The 18,700-nt window shown below is 34.0% G+C and overlaps 1 protein-coding gene and 1 long non-coding RNA gene across 8 annotated transcripts in view; one reads left to right on the top strand and one right to left on the bottom strand.

The window, feature by feature from the left end:
* Positions 1–18,700, top strand: part of LOC141451422 (uncharacterized) — a 395,982-nt gene that overhangs the window by 268,178 nt on the left and 109,104 nt on the right. The gene's annotated exons all lie outside the window — the stretch shown is intronic.
* Positions 5,376–8,611, bottom strand: LOC141451425 (uncharacterized). Of its 3 annotated transcripts, XR_012456769.1 has the most exons (6): positions 8,396–8,611; positions 7,754–7,961; positions 7,400–7,637; positions 7,098–7,142; positions 6,733–6,872; positions 5,376–6,459 (listed from the first exon to the last, which is right to left on the bottom strand). It is a non-coding gene; the product is annotated as an uncharacterized lncRNA (long non-coding RNA). The 3 variants fall into 3 exon arrangements; XR_012456767.1 differs by lacking the exon at positions 5,376–6,459 and having other exon boundaries at positions 6,466–6,872; XR_012456768.1 differs by lacking the exons at positions 5,376–6,459; positions 6,733–6,872 and having other exon boundaries at positions 6,874–7,142; positions 8,396–8,610.

Genomic DNA, 18,700 nt, shown 5'->3' with positions numbered 1-18,700 from the left:
TCCTCCTAACATATCCATACGTTGTTGGCGGAGTTTCCATCCCATTATCTTATTTCTGGCTCTTCGAGTAAGTTATTTACTTATTCTCGTTATTTGAACATATTTTAAAAATAGTTCATCATTGCTTTGCATGCAATTCTTTTTTGTGAACTCGCGCTTTAATGTTTTTCATGCTATTTTTAATTTTCTGTTTCTAATTTACTTACCAAACCATCTTGTATTTTCCATTTCCGACTGGAAAATCTTCATTCCCCATTGTGACTTCTACAGAAATCCTTCTATGCTCGGAGATATGATCATTAAAATAGTTTAAAAGAAAGCTGTACTTCTTAAATTTGTACAATTGTGTATGAAACTAATTTTCCATAATAATGTGGATCCCATAGCGAGTATATAACGATACACTAGAATTGTATAGATAACTAGAATTACTTCCCCTTCATTTTGTTTTGTATGTCGATGGGAGTCACCATTTAAAGTGAAAGCCCGTTCCCAAGAGTTTTTCAGTAAAAAGGAAATCAAAAATTACCAATTATAAAAGATCAAGTAGTGTAAAAGGAAAGTAGTAATTTAGTTAATGAAAGGAAAAATTAATTATTCTTAATAAGAATTACGCAAATAATATGTCCGTTAAATGATTGTTTGCTAGCAATTTGTGTTCATAATTTGAAGATTCATTGAGCATGATGGTCAGTGGCTGGATAATAAGATTTTAGTGATTCACTTTCCACCTTGAATTCTGGCTGTATCAAATTCCATTTTTGTTTGTTTGTTTTTTTTTTTTTTACTTCCGATTACTTATGGTTAGCAAAATTATTAAAAATCTATGCTGCGAAGGCCTCTCCCTCGAATGATCTGTGTGAATTGGAAGTGAACAGTGTGCAGGAACTAGGAACTTGGAGATGAGGTTAGGTAACATCCTGGATTTAGTAGCATGTTGCTGGTCAAAATATGTACCTTAAAACGAAAGAAGAACTATTCTATTGAGAGTGTCTCGAAAGGCCTGTTTTGTTGTTCTGTTGCAATCAAGCGAAAGAGGCGATCAACCTGACCTTACCTTACCATCTATACAACAGTTCCTTAAGATTTTAATAACATAACAGGCCTGTTAATCATATGGAATACAGTAAGTATAAGTTCTTAGTAGAACAAAAGAAATTTATGGAGTTCAGAATTCTTAAGCAAACTGTGTCTTCAGACTAAAATTTAACCACGTATAAATAGAATCAATCTTGACCTAGACCCAAAATGTCTTTGCAATTAGGAATCTATTATAGACGCTAACGCTTAATTTTAACTTGTGCACAGTTCTCCCAATACGAGAGAATAATTTTGGAATACATCAGCAACTCTTGAGTTTCTATTACCGCCACATTTCACAACATTTGTAAACAGTCGACACAAATCATGGATTATTCTTTAAAGATAATAACATTAAAATTTAAATTATTCCTTCAGTAATTTTAAGGGCAAAGACCCAGTTGACTAAGTTGCAATTTATAAAAGATTTAAAAAAAACTTATTTGCAACATTTTTCTTGAAAATTAATTTTAAATCTATTCGGGGAGCACAAAGAGATCGCTCCCACTACAATGTATAATACACATCTTCCTTCTGAACGTAATGCATAATGGATAGAGGCTTTTAATCAGACAGGAGGACTACTAGGTTATTTGAAATCATGGATATGACCGGAGGGATATGTAGTTCAGTTTAACCAGCGCATCTTCAGAAAATATCCTTACATTTTTCGAAGATTTTCTCGTAAACTACGTCACAACTATTTTCTTCGATCCTGAAATCTGATTAATGTAAAAAATCAATGGATTTTGAAAAGATTTTGGAAGAGATGATTCCATGTGAACTGCTATTTTCATAATAATGTCATTTTATTTTTATGTAGGCAAATTAGGTAAATAATTAAAATTTGAAGAAACTTATAACAAGGACAAGACATGGAAATATCGCATGAGCGTTACTCGCCAGATGTATGTGTATATTCCCCCCCCATTAACTAGTTCGTGAACTAATTCTGTGTTTACATAATCTCGAGTTATCTCACGAATGTGAAGAGGTCATGTACTTTGGAACTCGGATAGGCGTTGTTGGCAGGCTTTTTTTTGTGTCATGAAAAGCACGTTCATGTTCCCTGTATCATAATGGTGAAATTGTTATACTGGTAAATAATTTCACGACTGATTAGAGAGATAAATGTGTTATCTATTTCTTTCAACGGGTCAGTCATCTTCTTTTTATCTTATCAGTAATGCACACGTATTATCTTTTATTCTACATTGGTAATTATAATAATGCATAATTTTCTAATTTCATTTCTGTGTTAGTATTGGTTTCAATAGATAAGATAAACAAACTTCATTGTAGATTTGTACAATTAATAGCAAACATAAAGTACCAATGAACAATTTCAACGGTACGCTTAGGATGGTAAGAATAGAGAATGCAGAGAAAAGGATGGAAAAAACCTGCAGCTAGAGGAGAAATATGGAGTAGGATGTGTTTAATTCTTTTGTCTGTAGGGAATGGAATGATCATAGGTGGTTATGTCCGTGATGATATTTGCAGAGTGGGTTAGGATGACAATCTAGAGTGGAAAAAGAGTTTCTGCAGATGATTTTTGGATAAAGGGAGTGTACGAGGATTATGGATACCGTCTACTGGTGTGAGTTGATTCTATTATGTCGTAGAGCGTCTGTTGCAAATTTTGAGACATTGGTTCTACATTGTCTGGAGTTACTTGGTGTTACAACTACAGGACCAGGCTTCAAGGCGTAGAGTAACAACAGGCTAATATCTGCTTTGTAGAGGAGGAGTTCGTTCGGTATAGTCATCTTCGAGTCTCGAGCGTTGTAGTCAGTTTTTTACCAGAGAATTCAGGTGAGTTTGTAGTTCAAAGTTGAGCTGAGATACTTGACGTGGTTTAGAATACAGGATCAGAGTATTGTTATGTCTAACTTGTATGATGAGAAAGCGTCTACGTTTAGTTTAAGAGTACGGCGATAGTCTTCGCATGGTTCATTTTGATGTTTCCTTTCATTTGCTTCCACATGCGGTGTTTCCATGTCTTGGCCTTGTTATAAGTTTCTTTAAATTTTAATTATTTACCTAATTTGCCTACATAAAATAAAAAGGTGGTAACTTACATTACTGTGAAAATAGCAGTTCACTAAGAATCATCACTTCCAAAATCTTTTCAAAATCCATTGATTTTTATATTAATCAGATTTCAGGATCGAAGAAAAAACTACGTTGTGACGTAGTTTATGAGAAAAATCTTCAAAAAATGTAAGGATATTTTCAGGAGATGCGCTGGTAAAACTGAACTACATATCCCTCCGGTCATATCCATGATTTCAAATAACCTAGTAGTTCTGTCTGATTATAAGCCTTTATCCAATCTATTTTGCATTTCATTAAGTGATGCTAAAGTAAGTCTGTTGGTGATGGTGTCGATTCTTCATGATGACGTGGCTTTGTATACGTCAGGGTAAGATTAATTTGTGAGGAGATTTAGGGAGAGGATTCATGCTTATGATGGGATCAGGGATAGAACCTTGAGAATGATTGTTGCGATTGGATAGGAGTATGGAGAGACAGATTTTAGGCGGATGACAGACTTAAGTATTATGGGCATACATTGTTTTAGAGGATTCGTTTGAAATTTTGCTTATTACTAGATTTTATTTATTTATTTATTTTTTACATTAGATGGAGTGGAATTAGGAGAGAGTTACAACTAAGAGCATCTATAGTTAATCTTTTATTCTGTCCCACAGATCATCATCAGATGATTTTAACAACTTTAAATGAAACTTTACCAGGCGGTATTTTTAAAAAAAAATATTTTTGATGTAATTAGATGAATATTAGGTAGTCAGTCTACTCAGTAACTTATTTTTCTGTGGGAACAAAGTAAAAACAATCTGATTTTACCACTTTTACATGAAATGATTATTACATGATTTCTCAGTGGCTGTTTCCTCTTCTTTCTTTCAAATCTTGTGTAGAGGTATCTTTGCTGCTATATGATTCTTAAGGCAGTAGTTGCCAAGTAAGAAGTTCTGCCTTTTTTTGGTATAATTCTTTAGTAAATTTAGCTGAATACTAATTTTTTAAATAAACATTTTAGCTGTTTCTATCTAGAGTTACCTCCCACATATTAGAAATCTTTGTCCATACGATTTGATTGCTGCACTCTTGCAATGCTTTCAAAGGATAGGTGCAGTGAAAGTTCCATTGTCTTAAGAGGGTCCCTGCCTCGCTATCTTTTCCCTGAATTCTCAGTTCAGTTTCCAAACAATCTTAATTTTAGTTAGGCCCTGTTTCTTGTCAGAATGTCCAAGCAGCTCCTTGTCAGTTTTAAGTTGGACTTAGCTGGTTGGCTGTTTACCCGGTTATTAAAGTTCCATCCTGGAGCAGTTAACGTACTGTAAAGAATCGGTAAAATAGGCTCCTCCGATCCGAAAGTGTTTATCGAAGCACTATTTAGAGGTAATTGAACTAAAAGTAGACATCAGATTTGAATGGCTCTAGTTATTTGGTCGCTCCTTGATCTTCATCTAAACATTTCAGGTACCCAGTCACAACATCTAAGCTCTATAGTGCAACTAAATTGAATTAAATGAATCCCTTAGAGCTTTCTACTTAAATAGATAACTTTTTCTAAAATATTTATTTAAATAATCGTATATTGGAATTATAATATTAACTTAGAACATAGAGTAGGCTATGTTCTTCAAGTATATTGTAATTAGTGAAATAATGTTATTACGCTGTAATATATCTATTGTAACAAGGCTTTCACCTTTAGTTTATTTTCTGTTTTAACCAGATATGTTAAAATATAATACTGTGGGGAATGATGAGTATGTAACAGTGCTAACTAGATGGGCCCTCTTTACTCATCGGCGCTTTATTTATTTAGAAATTTTTCCAGGCGTCCTCAATGTTTACAGACGTCTGTCACTTCTCTTTGGCTCCGTCTTGACCCATTTTTACTTTATAAATATTAACTAAGCCCATACATATATTTACATTTTAAATATGGTAATAGTCGAAAAGTTTTTTTTTTGAATTATAGGATTTATTTATTTTTTTTCTTCTACTTGAAGTATGGCCTTAATAACTTTTTTTATGATGATGTGCTTTTACAACCGTGATTCCTTAACTGAGAGCAGTTGATGTACTCCGTTTGGGATACTCACCTTGTCCAATTAACTGCTGCTATAGGAGGACCTCTCGTAGATGTTAGGTCTCGGTGTTTGGGAAAAAAACCTCGTTCTTATACTTTTTCATTCGGACATTGAAGCTAAAGCGCAAATTTTTTCTTAAAAACTGGATTTGGGGTTGTTAAATGACAAAAGAGATTATGATGATTAAAAACAGGGAGAAGACAAAGTCATTTCCTTTTATTTTCCAAATTTTCTACATTTGTTATAATTTGCTCTTCAAGTAGCTCCATCATTAGGGCTTTTGTTTTATTTTATTTTTTTGTTTATAAGAAAATTTATAACTGCTGCTCCGCTGGCCAAAAAGATATGAACAGTCTGACGCGGGAGAAATCACCTAGTGGTTGACACTCACTCCACACTAATTCAGTGGACATTAGCCAAACACTACACCACTTTATTGTTGATGTTGTGGAATGTTAGTGCGAGAAGTGAGTGGAATTTGCGATGATCGGTTCAGAGATTAAGTCACACATGAATGGGCTCTGGAGATCAGAGCAAATTGTTATGTTTCGTATGATCCCCATAAATGGAGTCTGTAAGTCTAAGTTGGATTTAGGAGTTTAGACAGTAGAATAGTACAGTACTTTGTGGTGCTTAATGTGTGTGTCGAGCGCTTATCCAATAGTTTCTTGTGTAAGAAGTAACGTTTTTTACTTGCGTTTTCTTTTTAGCCTTATAAGTGGGTTCTAGGTACAAGTATTTGTCTACAAAGACTTAGGTACTTCACTGAATCAATGTATATGTGATGTGAAAGACAGATGAAGGTTATATTTCTACTTGTATTTAACTTATTCTGCGTCTAAGAAACCTCTGAAAGGTGTTGTTGAAATTTAGGTGGGTTTAGGACCGAATAGGGATATACTCGTACCTCATGAACCCTCAGTAAATCCATTAGCACAAACTTAATTTTCTCCTCAATTTTTCAGTCCACAATGTTAAACCTCTTAAAAATGTATTTACGCACTGTTTTTGGGAAAGACCAATCGCCGTCAGGGTGACGATTTTCTCTGTCACAACTTGGATTATATTACATTTCAAATATAATTGAATATTTGAAATAGTTTTAGGCATAGTCGAGGAACTTATCGAACTGAGATTATTTATTTATGATCTTTCTAAATTGCATGAGCCCATGATCCATGGTTCTCCTCAAGGTTTTCTTCATGAACTATACCAGTTCATTACAAAGAGGGTCAATTATCTCGATTAACTAAAACAGAAAAAAAAGTTATTGTAACTTTATGATGCAATCTCGTTCAGGAAATCACCTCTTTTAATTACCAATTAGAATGGTAGAAAATATAATGTTCCTCAATTGCAATTAGCAATAACAATTAGCTTTTTAATTTTAAATTTAATTAATAAACATCCCTCGTACTAGGTTTGAGTTTATATAAAAAAAAAATATTCCAAAATATTATCTTGTTTGGAAGAGTTATTATCGTCTGCCATTTATCAATTAACATTCAATATTGCTTTTAACCTCAATTGGACACACGCTGATTTATACATAACATGTCCTCAACATCGATTTAACCTCAGTTTTGCGTACTTAACTATCTCTAAATGAAATGCTAAAATTTTCTTGTTGAATTTGGTTTCGGATCAATAATTCTTCAAGAACTGTGGGCAAAAAAAAAAATATTAAGATTTTAATCAAGTTTAGTTTAACATGATGTTTAAATAAAATACTTAAATACGTTTAGTTCGATACAAAAATAGAAAATACTACGATCGGACAATAAATTTCATTTTAGTCTACACATTAATAAATTTAGTGATCTTTTTATTTGATCTATGTATGAGACTGATTTATTCTATTGATTTATTTGATATCATTAAACGTACAGATCTTCAAATTTTCTGTTGACGTGCTCCTTTCCATTGCTTCCCCTGTTAAAGTGAAGTATGTTATTAGTGTTTTAACATGCCAATAATAGATGAGTCCCTCAAAGAAAGAACAGTCGCCTTAAATTTATTTAATTCATGATACTTCCATTTAGAAGTAAAAAATAAAAGTAGATAATTATTACAGGTGCTTTTTTTTACTATTTTAATGTTATTGGTGTCGATTTGGGCAAGTTATTTCTATGAGACAGAAATAAAAAAATGGCCCCCCGAAAAATTAAATTAAATAAAAGCATATCTACCTGAAATTATGGGAATAAAAGTCAACATTTCGTTCAAAATATTGATTCATAAAATCCAGTTATTCAGAGGCACACATTGCATTAGACTTTTTACTTAACTCTACTATTCGTTCTTCAGGAGGTCCAAAAGATTCTAGTTAATGTTAAACAATTTCTTCAGGGGCTGTCTTTCATCTGTCATTGAATTTCTTGGAAGGGCAGTTAAAACGGTTTGTCTGATCCAGGAATATTGTGGGTCCTATGGAAGGTGTTTTAAAGAGAAAATGAAGCAGCATGTATTGTATGAAATGTGCATCAACTCAACGTAGGCATAATTAATAAGGTTGAAAGTAAAGAAAAATAACTTTAACTTACCTTTCTAAGTGTCCTCTTTGGAGATTTATTTTTATGGAACTTAGTTCGAATCTTATTTATGAGCGCAGCATCTTTTGAATAGCTCTGAACTGAAGAATTGCCGTTAACCGATTTTCTCATTATGTTCTCTGTATTTATAACAAATTTTCTTGTTCATTTGCTTCTTCATATTTGCTTTCTAACTCCCAACATGCCCTTTTACTTTGACCTGAAATAATAAAAAAATTGAACTTCAAGCAAAGCTTCAATTTTAAAACCATTTTTGAATGTTACCGTGTAATATTGTACGTAATATTTTAGTTTTAAACTATCTGTAAATAAATGCAAGCAGATGAAAGACATCTACTTCAGTAATCTTGGCATCTATGCAGGCGTTCAATCCACAAACTTAACCGAAAACATGTTTAAATCACTAATGGTCACAGAATACACTGGGCGGATATACTGGTACTTGGAAAAATGCTTGTTTGCAACTGCTTGGGTTTGCGTACTTACAATAATTGAACACTAAGTTCAACGTAATACACGATTTGCAAGCGGCCATATAGTCCTGACCTATTTTTTAAATTGCACTTTAGGAAAAAAAACTTGAAGACTCACTTTTCATCAGGAATACTAGTAATTTGACTGGATTGTACCTACCTCATTAAAGATATTTATAATATGTACCAAGCTTGTATTATTTTATTATGTCCAGTTTCAGATTTTAATAAATCTCCGAGATTAGTTGATGCAAAACAACTATCTTTCAGTACTCACTTATTCACTATATCTGATTTAATTCTATCTGGTACTTGAGCACATGTTGATTGTTTACTGTTGAGGTTTCCTTTTATTCCAAACCTAACCTACAAGACTTTTATAAGTACACTTGCTTCCAATAGTTGGCAACACTGACAAAGAGGCTATCAAGTTTTTGATTACAAGATGGCCGTGATACTTCCAAAGTCATTGTGGATCCGTATTTAAATTCAATTTTATTGTGACTATTCATTGTTTTGATGTATATTACCACAGTAGAATTGCTTCTCAATTGCTAACGATATTATTGAAACGATCTGGTAATAAATTTGCTATTGGCATTTTAGATAAAATGTACTATTAATTGGTAAGTGTTTCTAACTTGAATTATAGAATTAACATTAAGTTTTATTAGGCTAAATCCATTTTTTTAAATAGGCTTTTCACTGATATAATTAAATAATGAATATCTTTCATCGAGAAAACTTACAATCAAAAAACTAAATCATTCAGGAATGATCTCGAATAAGTTTTGTAAATAAGTTCTTGAAATATTTTGTTATAAATCAATAATCAAGTAAAATTTTCTTTACATACTAGGTTTTTCAATGTCGTTAGTCATTCTTATTTCAGTTTTATTATGTTTTAACAGCTGGATGCATATTTACAATTTTACATTTTTACAGACTACGTCATATCTATTGTTTAATTCATGGTAGAATCTGTAAAATCTTTATGCGTTAATAGTTTCTAATGTAATCGGCAATGGCGACTGCTTATTGTTTTAATGCATTATTTTCATTGATTTATAGATTTTTTTACATTCTCTTGCTAGGTAAGGAAAGTGCTGTTTTTACATCTCTCCTTTTTATACTTCTTTTCCTGATTATAATTCGATTTTTATTAGACATTATTTTACTGAGGTATAGGGCTTTCCAAGTAGATGGTTGCTAATTGTTGCTTCTACATATTATGACGTTTTAAATGAATATGTTCATTATTTTAAAGAATCGTTGAGCATATATAATCTGAAACGTAGTGAAAAACTGCCCTAAGCAAAGCGTGCCTTTCATGATTGCAAGAGATTCCTCCGACGTTCCTGATGCTTTAATATTGAAGTTGTAGGTCAATTTTTTCTTTAAAATATTTATTTTTTTTTTATATTTTCCGTAATCGTTTCATCAATGAATTGATTTCCATAGACCTTGATTTTCTGTTCCGTTTAACAAATGTTGAAAGCTCATCATGCTGATAACTAGGTTAAGGCATAGGAGAACTTGGCTTTTAAAGTTCCACTGCGATCTTAAAGTATCTGCTGAGGCTGCCTTATAATATCGATTGCTTTTTAGATCTTATTTGTGAGATTATTAATGTACTGGGTTGAGCTAGTATTTGCCTGTGAGATTCGCATAAACCAATTATATTTGCACGTATCCATCTACCAATCAGTTAGAATCACAATGCGGGCAATTATTTGGTTTTAAGCTTAATCCCAGCTTATGTGAGCTGCATACAATTCATAAATTAAGGTTGATACAGTAGCTAGTTTGTCGTAAAGATCGCTGTTTTAAACATCTTCAAATAAGTTTAAATTATTGTACTTTTTTTAAAAAAAGAACATTTTGGGTGACTTACCTTATAGTGGGAATGTATATTTCGGTTTTAATTTTGTATATTTACATTAAAAGAGTAACGTCCAATGTTTTGGCTTCATGAATATCATGCCAGAATTAGACTAGCCATGCCTAAGATAACTGCAATAACTTCTTTTTATTACTGGAAGTAAACGCATCTATAAATTTAAAGAACATTTATTTTTAGTTTTATGATCTATTACTGATGGCACACTTCTCAAACTGTTATTGGCTCGCCTACGCTGATCCGCATACTTTTGATTTCTTTTCTCAATTCCTAGGTTAGAATAATTATAATCCAACATAATTCTTAATCCTAGGCTTTTATAGTGTCGAGGCTAAGCAAGTATTTGTTTTTTCTCTCTCCAGAGCTTTTGCAATTCTATTGTTACTTCTCTGTGGGGCAGGAGCAACTTCTTTCTTCGCCAAGCTTTTCCAAGCGTACATAGCTATCCCAAACACAAACAAACGATGTATAGGATAAAAATCAAGTCCAGAAAGATTCTTAGTTGTCCGAACATACCATAACCATAACCTTTCGTAGGAAATAACCAAAACTACTCTACCATTAACCTTTTCCAAGCGAAGATCCTGAACTGTTCAGCCTTAAGCTATTCGTCTGAAGATGAATAGGTATTTTTTTCTTCTCACTAACTCTTGAAAAAGTTGTGTAATTCCACTCTGGTGGTAATTCCTGTACCCAAGTTTTACAAAATGGTTTCCTCTTTTCTTAGAATTTATAATCTTGGTTCAATATAACTTCTTGCCAATGTTCACTCCTTCATTCTTAAAACGTGGTTAAACATCGTTCTTGGCCTATTGTTTACGACCTTCGCCCCAGTCTTTACATTTCAAATTCTTTTGTTGCATTCATTCCATGACTTATTTTCTCAAGTAGCGCATTTCCAGAACTTGGAACACCTTTTAGTTCTTCACCGTTATAGTCCTAAGATCGGTATGAATACAGTCTTCAAAGCGATCTTGATCTCTTTCTTTTCCTAAGAAAGTTCATCCTCTAGTCTTTTTCCGCAGTTGTCGCTCTTTATTCTGAATAGGTTTTTAATAGAGCCCTAGATACTTAGAGGACCACCTGCTGGCTTTCTAACCATTAGTTAATCTCTATATGATGCTCTTCTTGTTCGTTTGCCATCGCCTCGGGTTTTAGGGCGACAAATACTTCTGTTTTCCCTAACCTGTAATACTGATCAGAACAAATATGAAGGCTTTTCGTCTTCTCCGGATACAGCTGTAACTTTGTACTTCACGCCTCTTTCTTAATGCACTTTAAAACTCATTAAAATTATTTCATAATACATTTCCCCTCTCATGAAGAAATGCATTATCGTCGCACACTAATCTTACTAAATGGTCATGTCGACATTCTTAAGTAGACCATCCACTAAATATTCTTTCTTTCCACACCGACTTTTTTTTTTATAGTTCCTCTTTGTTAAAGTTCTTTTAGTACTTTCTTATGTTTACTTTTAAAGAACCAAACTTTGTTGTATGCATGTTTGCGTTCATTTAACACTGTCTTAGTGTTTTGGCTGGTAAGATTTCTAAGCTTCTTGGAAGATGTAACTGATAACCACTTTTCCCTTTGTTTTCTTTGAGGAAATTGAGTTCCTATAAATGTTGGAAAGTTATTGTAGCTATTTCCGGGTACTAAATTACAAAAAAGAAAACATGTTCATCCGCTGAATAGATAGCAAGAGAATAGCAATTTTTAGCATTATTATCTATACGATGGAGAATATTTAAGCGACTCTAGAAATCATAGGTCAGACAGTGATTGGAATGACGTCATTTGTCAATGGTAAATCAATCGAAGAAACAATTCTCTTAATAATAACCATACCCAATTAAGTTTACATCAGTACTGTCTTGATAGATGTATCTATTTTTTAATTGAGATATCTTTTTATTTCTTTTAGTTCATTCTCTAATTGTAATAATAGTTTCTGTTCAACTAGAGATATAGATAATGTTGTTCATCTATTTATATCGTCCTTATTAATACTAGATATAGTTCGAAGTCTCTAAATCTTTCTATTATTACTGTCTTTTTATGGATTTTTTACTATGATTTATTAAATTTATCGCTGATAGAGAACTTTCTAGTTTTCATGTCATTTGTGATTATTTCAGTACTGAATGAATATATTATGGGCAACAAGGTCTATAGTTAGGAACTGTACTATAGAGGGGTGCCTTCCTAAAAACTCCGCAAAAATAATAGAATTGGTCCAAAAAATATTTAGAAATAGCAGAGCTAGCTTAGAAATATGAATGTATTTAAAAGTTGTAGCCTATTATAATGAATGGAAGAAAATGATTAGAGAAGGATTACGGTGATTTTAATTTCGGTTAAGCTATAAGGATGGCAGGAATATAGAGTACTGATCCATCCATTAGTTTGTATGTAAATAGTTGTATATAGTAGAGGGATGAATGTGTGAAGCGAATGTATTTATAAGTAAGAATGGAGAGTGAGTGATATTCTAGTGATAAGCACCTAGACGATGCTGGCTGTATGGCGGAAGTCAATGCCAAAAAAAAAGACAAAAACAAAAAAAAATTCAATAAATGCAATCGCATTGCATGCATATGTTTGTTCTGGTAGTTGCGTGGATAAGTATAGTTCAATTTGAATGATTGGCCGTCAGGAGTAACTGTGCAGTTAATTAACCAGGGAAGGTAAATTGCTGAGCTATCCTATTTTCTGAATCTATTTCTGGCTTCCACTGTAGCCCAGCAGCTGAAGATGTTCTTGTTGAAGAGAATTATCCCTGGGGAATCTTTGATAATATTACTAAAGCTTTAATGAGCTTCGCTGGTGTCGTCACTTAAAGTACTGATAGAATCTGCATTAGAATTAACAATCAATAATTTGAGACAAATAATCAAACTGTAATCTCTTGATGAAATCATGTTGAAATTACATAAAATCTCAAAACAGGTTATATTTTTATTAGGTACCGCTTATTTTCAAAACTTTTACCACACGCCTGTGATAATTCTTAAAAATAAAGAGATTGGATTTCCCCAGCCATTTCACAGAGCTTGACTCTCTCTACACTTTGCCAGACAGTCTTATTTAACTACAGCCAATAAACACACTCCTTAGGACTTTAGAAAGAAATGTTATTAACACTTCTTTCCTGTAATAAATAAGTGAATATTAAATCACAGCGTTCTCCTGTAGTTGCTTACTCAAATTATGTTTTCGGGAATTTATTATTAAATGACATTAATTTTATCTTATTTCTTTCAGAGTTAACTTTATTAGAAGATTTATAGTGTTCTCGTGGTTCATTTTACTAGCTAATAATTTAGAACATCTGATCGCGTGATTTCATCACGTGGAATGGGGAAGGGGCACAAACTTGTACGTTTTTTATACTTTACTATTTTTATAAATAGATCCATAAATTGTCTGTTAATATATTGTTCATCCATTATCTATTTTATAAGTTTGTGGTGACTTCGTAGCTTCGAACCACTTCTTCTATTATGTACTGTTACTTTCTCAGGTTATTCAGTTATTTATTTTTTTCTTTTAATTTTTCTCTCGCCTCTACTAAAGAGAGAAAGTGTTTTGCGATCTGTTGAATTTTTGCAATTTAGGTTTTGCCGGAAGTATAGGGATTTTTTCTTTTTTTAAAAATACTTTGTAATTTTGTTTTGCTTGTTAGGTTGAATTCTTTGTGAACTAATTTTTATAAACTCACAAATCTCCATAACATCGAGTACTTTATACCGGAAGTCACTCTTAAAAAAGGGAAATGAAATAGCTTATCAACTGGCCAGGAATGGAGCTAACACTCCTTTCATTGGCCCAGAACCAGTCCTGGATGTTTCACCAAGGTTGCAGTTCGTGTGGCTCTCAGAGATTGGATCTGGAGAGAACATGAAAAGAACTGGGTGATGCTTCTTACTGTGTAATCAAAGAACCAAAGGCCTAATCGCAGGGCACGGCAGGTTCAGGAAGCACCTGCATAAGATAGAGCTTATCAGCTCGGAACTGTTGTACAGATTGTGTCAAGGAAGAGGAGGAAACGGCCTCTCACTTGTTATTCGACTGCGCTACGATATCTTTGGAACTTTCGAGGCCAAGGGAGATTATAGCGCAGAAGGAACTGGTAGGGAAAGTCCTCAACCTCTTTAGTAGGGTAGGTTTCATCTATCTATCTATCTATCTCCCTGGCTCAACAACCCTTAGTGGGTCCTGGCCTCCTCTATTAATTTATGAAAGTCGGTTAATTTATACGTGACGGTTTTGTGCTGCCGCTCTCCAATTAGAAACCCCCAGTAGGCTTCTTGCATCGTTGGCTACTCCATCTTGCCATCTTAATTTGGGTCTACCAACCTTCCTGCTCTGGCCCATCTCTCCGTTCAATATTTTTGGGATGGGGACTGCCTCTCCCATTCGGGCTACATGCCCCGCCCAGCTAAGCCTACTAAGTTTTATTATCCGCCCAACATCCGCTTCCCCAAACAGCTCATATACCTCCTGGTTCTTTCTTATTCTTCATCTGCCCTCCTCCCTCACGGGTCCAAGGATTCTTCTAAGAATTTTCCTTTCGAAGGCAAGAAGGTTGCGCTCACTTGCTTTTGGAAGGGTCCATGTTTGGGATGCGTACGTGAGAACTGGGCGGATTAATGTTTTGTACAGCCTGAACTTCGACTTTCTAGATACTAGACAGCTTTTAAAAAATTTTACCAGGCCGAAATAGCATCTATTGGCAGTCATGATTCTCCGTTTTATTTCTTGATTAATTTCATTGGAGGAATTGACTTGAGAACCAAGGTAGATGAACTCATTCACTCTTTTGAAAGAGGATGCTCCTATCTGGATACTTTCTCCCCCGGGGCCTCCACCACCCCCAACGTATAGATATTTCGTTTTTTGTTCATTTACCTCTAGGCCCATAGCGGATGAGGCATTTTTCAGGGCAAGGAAGGCATTCTTCATTGCAGGGAGAGACCGTGCTATAATATCCAGGTCATCCGCGTAGGCCAGCAATTGGACGGTTTTGTTGCAAATAGTGCCCGTGGTCTGAATTTGGGAATCTCTTATAACTTTTTCTAGAGCAAAGTTGAAAAGGAGACACGCGAGAGCATCTCCTTGCCTAAGTCCTTTACTCGTTCCAAACTCAGGGAATACATCTGATTGCACTCGTACCACGCAAAAAGCTGCTGAGGTTTCATCTACTAGACTCAAAAGGGGGAAGGCACAATAAGCCTCTTGTGGCTGCGGTGCCGTAAGGCATGGGTTCCGTTCCCCTTTCTAATCTTAACTCTTAAAATATGGAACCTAAATTAAAGTCTTTAGAATGATCTAAAAAAATGTCTACCTTGAAAAATTAATGCCTAATATAAATGGTAAATAAGAAACTGAAATAGTACTTTACAGAGCCACCCAACAAACCTACCCGACTTCCTAAAATCTCCTTAATCGCATTATCCTGGAAAGATGTACATTAATAACAATCTTAAGACAAACTTCCGTTCAGGTGGAGCAATACAGTAACAATAGAATTGGTAAAAATAACCAAGATTAGTTAGATCAATCAGTTTTATAAATAGAAGCAATAAAAATAAAATTAATTAATTAAGAACGTTTTACTATCTGCGATATGTATAGGCAAATCTAATCAAAATGGTAAATATAGAAACATGATTGGTCTGATAAGGTAGAGAATATCAGCAGTGACCGCACTTGCTATACGTATATCGTATTTATCATTCTCATTCATTGATCGCAAAGTTTATTATTTATTAAATATTTGTTTTTGTCCTTGATTTTATTAATAATTCAATATAATGGAGAAGTGTTGTAGTTAATTTTGGGGTGAAAATGAACCGGAAGTGTCGTAATGGTAATGTGAGTGGATAAGGGAAGGTTGGATAGACTGTATGAGAGAGTGAGATTGTCTAGTAATAGACATAGTAGTGGTAACACTAGACTAGCCAATAGTATTAGGGAGGTTATTTATTTATATAATGCTAAATGTATTAAATTTAGCCCATTTAGAAATGCTATTAACAAAATTTAAGGACAATATTCTAAAAGTATAATAGTATTTGGCACACATTTTCTGATAGTTGAGTCTAATCATTAATATCGCTGTCTCACTCCCTCTCTCCTGAAATAGGGTTCTCCCCTCCACACACTCTCATTATCCCTCTTACATGTCCTTTGGACCAGTAACTTCTTTTTTAATGAATTTAATAAGATTTGTTAATCCTTCTTCAAACAACTTTGTTGGCTATCGGCCATGTTTTCTGGCAAAAAAAGATCTTTTTAAATAATTGCTTAATTCAATTTGTTTGTTTATAAACTACTATTTTGAACCAAAATTTTTGTTCTAACAAGGGAACAATATATATATATTTATACGAGGTGTGTTCAAAAAGTAATGGGAATTTTCGTTTTTTGAAAAAAATATTTATTTATTCATCTACATTAATATTGTCGCCTTCAAAGTAGTCCCCTTCGCATACAATACACTTGTGCCAGCGCTTTTTCCAATCCTCGAAACACTTCTGAAACTCGATCTTTGTGATAGCTTTCAGCTCTTTCAGCGATTCGCTTTTAATGTCATCTACGCTTGTAAAACGACACCCTTTTAATGTTCTCTTTATGTTTGGAAATAGAAAAAAGTCACATGGAGCCATGTCTGGCGAATATGGAGGCTGGGGCATCGTTAAAGTTTTGTTTTTGGCCAAAAATTCACGAACAAGCAATGAAGTGTGAACAGGTGCATTATCGTGGTGCAAAATCCATGAATTGTTTTGCCACAAATCCGGGCGTTTTTTCGGATTGCTTCACGCAAACGGCGTTGAACTTGTAGGTAGTACTCCTTATTGATTGTTTGACCTTGTGGCAAGAATTCATGATGCACTATGCCATTAAAATCGAAGAACACAGTGAGCATAACCTTCACATTCCACCGCACTTGTCGAACCTTTTTCGGTCTTGGCGATCCAGAATGCCTCCACTGGGACGATTGATCCTTAGTTTCGACATCATATCCGTAAACCCATGTTTCGTCACCTGTTATAACACGTTTCAGTAGATCCGCATCGTTGTCGACTTCATTGAGTGACTCTTGAGCAACTTCCATTCTCCGCTGTTTTTGTTCGAAATTCAACAATTTTGGAACAAATTTTGCTGCCACACGTTTCATACCCAAAACATCCGAAAAAATTTCATGGCATGAGCCAATTGATATGGCAACATCATCAGCGACTTCTCTGATTGTGATTCGGCGATCGTTCATAACCATTTCTTTCACTTTTTTCACGTTTTCATCGGTTGTTGATGTGCTTGGACGTCCAGGTCGTTCGTCATCTTCAACGTTTTCGTGGCCATCTTGGAAACGCTTATACCACTCGTAAATCCTTGTTTTACTCATAGCAGACTCACCATATGCCTTTATTAACATTTCACACACTTTATTACACTTTATTTCATTTTTTACGCAAAATTTAATACAAATTCTTTGATCCATTTTTTTTAACAAACAAAAATCGCCAAGCTCGAAAAACACGTCTAACCTTAACGGCTGCCACTTAAGAAGTAAACAATGAATATTACTGAAAATTTTATCGTACTTCAGGGGCATGTGTACCAACATAATAAAAAAAAAAATTTTACAATCAGACTCTCCAAACCCGCGAAATTTAAAAATTCCCGTTACTTTTTGAACACACCTCGTATATCTAGCAATAACAAACAAATCTTTATCTGAATTTATGTATGTGCGTGTACTTGCCAATCTGGTTTCCTGCAAATGATATGGAATTGTTGGAAGTTTATGGGGTATTTCCTAGTTATTGAACCCCCTAATATAAACAAGAAGTTTATCTCCATGACGATTTGGTTTTTCCTTTAATTAATTAATCTATTCATTTTAATTTTTAAAATTAACTTAAAAATTGTTAAAAAAACAAAAAAAAAATTATAATTTTCAAATCTTTCGAAAATCGTGCCTATTTGTGGAATGTTTTTAATGCAAGGTCTTTAATATATTTAAATTTATCAACCATTTTGTGATTTAATGGACAAGATATTGCTTGATCTGGAATTTACGAGGGTCGTTTGAAAAGTCCGTGCAAAAATAAAAACTACTTAATTTTTTGGGGTAAACCCTTTTTATTTTTCAACATAGTCTCCTTTTAGGCTTATACACTTCGTCCAACGCTGCTCTAGTTTGTTGATCCCTTCCGAATAATAGGATTTGTCCAAGTCTGAAAAATAGCCATTCGTTTCTGCAATCACCTCCTCGTTTGAATAAAATCTTTTTCCCGCCAGCCATTTCTTCATATTGGGGAACAAATAGTAGTCCGAGGGAGCCAAGTCTGGAGAATAGGGGGGGATGTGAAACGAGTTGGAACCCTATTTCCATTAATTTTGCGACCACAACTGCTGAGGTGTGAGCTGGTGCGTTGTCGAGATGGAAAAGGACTTTATTTGTGGGCCAATCGTGGGCGTTTTTCTTGCAGCTCGGTTTTCAAACGGTCCAATAACGATGAATAATATGCACCTGTAATAGTTTTACCCTTT

This window comes from Rhodnius prolixus, unplaced genomic scaffold (assembly GCF_049639745.1).
Source record: "Rhodnius prolixus isolate KJV_2025 unplaced genomic scaffold, Rpr scaffold_8, whole genome shotgun sequence".
NCBI lineage: Eukaryota > Metazoa > Arthropoda > Insecta > Hemiptera > Reduviidae > Rhodnius > Rhodnius prolixus.
This window is presented reverse-complemented; position numbering and strand designations above follow the sequence as displayed.